This window comes from Passer domesticus, chromosome 1 (assembly GCF_036417665.1).
Source record: "Passer domesticus isolate bPasDom1 chromosome 1, bPasDom1.hap1, whole genome shotgun sequence".
Classification (NCBI taxonomy): domain Eukaryota; kingdom Metazoa; phylum Chordata; class Aves; order Passeriformes; family Passeridae; genus Passer; species Passer domesticus.
The window spans coordinates 136,322,432-136,327,826 of NC_087474.1; the positions used below are offsets into that span (position 1 = coordinate 136,322,432).

The 5,395-nt window shown below is 37.6% G+C and overlaps 1 long non-coding RNA gene across 1 annotated transcript; it reads right to left on the bottom strand.

The window, feature by feature from the left end:
* Positions 1–713: 713 nt before the first annotated feature.
* LOC135289718 (uncharacterized) lies at positions 714–2,007 on the bottom strand. Its single transcript, XR_010352445.1, has 3 exons — positions 1,777–2,007; positions 1,282–1,345; positions 714–1,174 (listed from the first exon to the last, which is right to left on the bottom strand). It is a non-coding gene; the product is annotated as an uncharacterized LOC135289718 (long non-coding RNA).
* Positions 2,008–5,395: the final 3,388 nt, after the last annotated feature.

Here is a 5,395-nt window from a genome sequence, read left to right on the forward strand (position 1 = left end):
TATCCAAAACTAAGCTGAAGATTTCATCCCTGGTGAGATTTAATTTAGAGTTGCATGTGTTTTTTCAGGCAGGTCAGAATAGATATAACAATTAAACAAAACAATATTTAGTCCAGCTTTACACCCCAGCTGTAATATTATTGCTCTAATTACTGTCAATTTGTATCATCCTACATGGAGATTGCTAAAGAGTGACCTTCAGCTTGTCATTTTTGCAGATCACTGAAAGAGCTTGATTGCAAAGGTAAGACGATGTGTTTCTCACTACACAGCTCCCATTTGCCCATATTTCTTTGAGATGACAGCAAGTAACTCAACCTGGAAAAATGAACAGGAACACAATTCATACAAATGTCAGCCAGGTATTGCTTCAGCACATTTCTGCAGCATCAGTGTTAAGAGCCATGCATTGCAAATGTTCTGCAGCTCACTGGACTGTGAAACTACTTGGAAAGCAAACCTTGAAATTTTGCTTATGAAACATTTACACTGATAAATTTAATTTAGTATGTCTTCCAGGTAACAAGAAATGTAAATTAACGTTTTGAAACAATGGCAAGTGCAGTGGAAATGACAACATCAACAACATAAATTTTATTTTTTTCTATATTTTCAATTTCCTATCCATTCTAATTCTCTGCTCATTTTAGGTCTATTTTTCCATTTTGTGGAGATTGATATTTAGAAAATAACTTCAAGCTTAATTCCACAGAATATATAGACAGCAAATACTGTCCTCAGGGATGCAGTTATTCTGTTAGGGAAGATATCAGTGGTTGGTTTACAGTGTTTAAACACTGTCCATATTTATTCTTGCAGCAGAGAAGAGAATGCAGCAACATAAATACTTGCACAAACATAAATCAATGGATACATTAATTTTATTTTTAAAGCAATCCTTAGGGGCAGATAGTCTTTCACTTTAACCTGTTGTTTTCCACTCTTTAATCAAAGAATGCATTCCAGAAATCTAAATTAGATTCTGATCCTGCAAATACTTGCAATATGTTTAAGGTCAAGCACCTTGTTCCACTGATTAGTTAATTTACTTCTGTGTAGAATGAAATTGCACGATGGGAATCTTTCCCAGTGCTCATCTTGCTGCTCTCTCAGGCTTTGATACAGAGATGAGACAAAACCAAGTGCAATACAGCTCTAAGTCAGCATGTACCCACTGGAGGTCGAGAAAGAAAAGAATTTTTGTTCCTACGAGTAAAAGCAAAATTACTCTAAAAGTACTCTTAACTCATATTACTGTTTTAGATCCCCCAAAAGACTTACAACAGAAGATGAGAGAAGAGAATCTTTTGGGTTTCCTGTTTATCTTGGTGTCCTAAATTGATAACTATTCCAAAAAAACATAGGGAAAATTTATAAGAGCCTAAAAAGTTCTCTTATAGACTGGAAGTGCTTTTAAAAGTTGCACAGTCTGTAGTTTAAAGAAACTGGACAAGACTGATCAGATAAAAAAGACATTTATACTAACACCCTGATTCCACAGGCACCAGAAGGCAATGAGTTGGAACAAAATTTTTGACTCTGTGACATCCAAGTACCATTCTAAAAAATGCATGAACTTTAATTAAGAGAAGGCAAATGTGTTTAAATTTACTACATAATGATCCAGAATGATCTCAGTCTGATAAGCAAAAAATTGAAAATCACTACTCTGAAAATGTCCAGGCAAAAATATATCAATCATATATTCCAAATTTGACAGAAACAGTGGCTTTCTGAATCACTACATGAAAAAAAAATTAATCTGTTGACTTAGACCTCACTCCAAAAGTCAAACCAGTGTCTGCATATGAAAACTTCTTTCTTCTAATTTGCCTGACTTAGATAGATACTAATGTATTTGTCACTGAGCTACTTAATCCCCTGCCTCCTTAAATCTACCATGGTTTCCTCTTGAGCCTCCTTGGCTCAGACTTCCAAAGGATTATTCTAAGAGGTAATAAAAGAAGATGTCATAAAGAAGATGTCATACTCCCCATCCTTATTTGTTCCCTAGATGATGACCATTACATTATGGCATTGAGAAAAGTGTGTCCTACCAGAATGCCTTGATCCATAGGCAGAGCTAAATAAGCTGAATAAGCTTTGTTCAGCATTATTGCTAATATATAGAATGCATCACGAGCATTTACGCTATCACCTGTGCAGAATATCAAGAAATATTTTACTAGGTTTGGTTTCCCTGAGATGGAAAAGTAGCTGGTCTGGGGCTGTTTTGGATTGGTGGTAACAGCAGTGTTGACAGCATGCCAGTGCTTTGGCTGTGGCTGAGTGGTGCTTACACAGTGCTAAGGTTTTTCTGCTTCTCATGCTGCCCTGACAGCGAGTAGGCTGGTGGTGAGCACAAGTCTGAGAGAGGACACAGATGGGACAACTGAGCCTGACTGGCCAAAGGGATATCCCATACCATATATGACATTGTGTGTTTGTCTTCCCAAGTCACTGTTACGCATGATGGAGCCCTGCGCTCCTGGAGATGGATGAACATCTGAGGGCCCATGGGATTGGGAAATTAATTCCTTGCTTTGCTTTTGGCATAACTTTAGCTTTACCTCTCAATCTGTCCTTATCTGAATTCACACTTTTAACCTCACCTCGAATACTGTATGCAGTTTTGGTCAACACAATATAAGAAAGACATTAAGCTAGTAGAGAGTGCTCCAAGGAGGGAATAAAGATGGTCTTGAGGGGAGGCTGAATGAAGAGCAGCTGAGCTCACTTGGTCTGTTCAGTCTGGAAAAGATGAGACTCAGGGGAGGCCTCATTGCATTCTGCAACTTCTGTGTGAGGGGAAAAGAAGGGACACTGATGTTCTCTGGGATGACCAGTGACAGGACCCAAGAAATTTTCTCAGAGGAGGTTTAGGTTGGGTGTTAGAGGGTGGTTGGGCACTGGAACAGCTCCCCAGGGAAGTGGTCACAGCACCAAGCCTGGCAGAGTAAAAGAAGAGTTTGGCCAATGCTCTCAGGCACATGGTGTGACTCTTGGGGTGGCCCTGTGCAGAGCCAGGAGTTGGACTCAATGATCCTTGTGGTCCCTTACAACTCAGCTTGTCCTGTGATTCTGTGATTCTAACCCCTACTGTGGGGGGAGCATGTGAACTCCTGGATGGGACTTGGCTGCCTGCTGGCATCAAACTGTGACAAATATTCATGTTGCAGTGATGCTTGAGCTTTTTCTTCCTCATCCTGGTAAAGATCTATACACTCATAAGTATTCCAGCCCCTGACTCACAGTATGGTTGAGTCATATATTGGAAACTAGATACCATTTAAAATCTGAGCCTTGGACTCTTACTACTTTATATATAAACCAAGAAATCCTACAGAGGACATTAGATACTTTGTAAATTGGAATTTTGGTTTTAAAACTTCTAAAATTAATATGAGCAACATGGAAATGCTTGTTTTCATCTCCAGGTGAAGTAATTTTAAAAAACCTATTTTTTTTCCCAAGCATTTGACATATCCATACTGAAAAACACTCACAGATATTCTGACTTTATAAGACACCCAAAGACAGAAACAGTACTTTGTTTTGCTGCTTTCTGCAAGAAAATCTTTGACATTTATCCTACCAGGGCTGTATCAGCCTTGCTGAAATCATGCTGACTGGAGAATGCAAACAGTGAAGCTGTACTGGCTGGAGACTCACAAAAGCTGAACAGAAAAGATTCAAAACAGAAAAAAAGGCTATTTTAAAGCTGTATCCTGAAGTAAAATACCAAAGTTACATACCTAAAAACTAAACTTGAGAAAAAATGGAGAGCATGGGAAATGGACAAATCAGGCCACTGGATTCCTACAGTGTGTAAAAATATTAATGGGAAAGGTTTTTCAGAGAATAAGTATCATGAGTTTGAAATTAAGTTCTGATATGTTTCTTTAATCCACAGTGAAAGTTACCTTATGCCTTTCAAAGAAATGAACATAAGTCATATATGTAAAAAAGAAGATAATGAAGAGGCATAATATTGGTTTGACCTACATAATTTTGAATCAGAAGTGCTAAAAGTGACTCTAAAAAAGAAACAAACAACAAAAAATCAGACAAGTAAAACAAAAACCCAACAAAACAAAAACAAACAAACAAAAATCCCAAACAAACAAAAAATCTAAACCAAACAAAAAACCAAAACAAACAAGCAAAAACCCAAAAACCCCCAAACAAAACCACAAAAACAAAACCACAAGAACAAACAAAAGCAGCCTAAAACCAGAAATATTCCCAGATGAGAGCTGGGAAAGGCTCTCACAATACTATCCAAAACAGTATCCAATGTACAGCTGTGTTTAAAAAAAAAACAAAACAAAAACCAACAAAATCCAGGCCAAATCTAGATACCACCTTGCTGGTGGAAAGAAAAAGTGCTGTAGTTTAGAAAAAAAACCAACAAAACTCACAGTGATAAAAGTTATATGTCTACTGGCAATTATTAAACAGCACCAAGAAAAATTTCCAGGCAACGAAATTCAATTTTTTGAATTCTTAAACGTTAGGAAAGTTGCAAGCATTATTTTCACTTGGACCAACCAGCACCTTCACAAACAATTTACAGGCACATCTCAGAAGTTAGCTCCCACCATGATTATTCCCTGCAGGCAGATTGGATGCAATCATCCCTTTTTTGGAGATTAAACCAGTGTAACAGTTGGACAAGGGCTATTCTGTGCTAGTTGGTCTCAGTGTTGGAGAACATTCCCAGACATGTTTATTTTATGAATACCAACATAGCCAAATATTGCAAGTTGTGGGTAGCTGAAGCTGAAATTATTACAAGAATGTGACCTGCAGAGATTTAAAAGCAGTTGATAAACAACAGGAGCATATGAGCTGATAAGCGGTCCAAGCAATGGAAGAGACCCAAGGGAATCTACAAAATGTTTTCTCCTGCAAGAACAACTTCTTGGCAAACCCTACATTTAGCTACAATGCTGATTTTGTCACTGCCGCTAAAAGGCAACAGATTATGCTGTATTTGTGGAAATAGAAGGGGAAAATTAAGTCTCTTAATGACCAAAAACGAAATTTCGTATTTATCACCTGGAAGGAAGGCATTGCAATCCTCTTGAAAATGCTTAGAAAAATACTTTTTTGGTTTGGTTTGGGTTTTTTTGTTAAGTTGTTGTATTAGTCCTACTCTCCTTTTTACATTTTACCCTTTTTATTTCCTGGGTATTTTCTATCTTGAGTGACTAGGAAATCTGTGTCTATGAGATTGCACAAACTGCCAAGCATTGTATCTGCTTAGTAAAGTTTCAGGACAGCTTGCTCTGTTAGACACATTGGTTCTATTTAGAGGAGACTAGTCAAACATAAACAGCACAACATATTTACTTAGAACATCAAAGAGTTACTCCTTGTGATGATGGCAGTC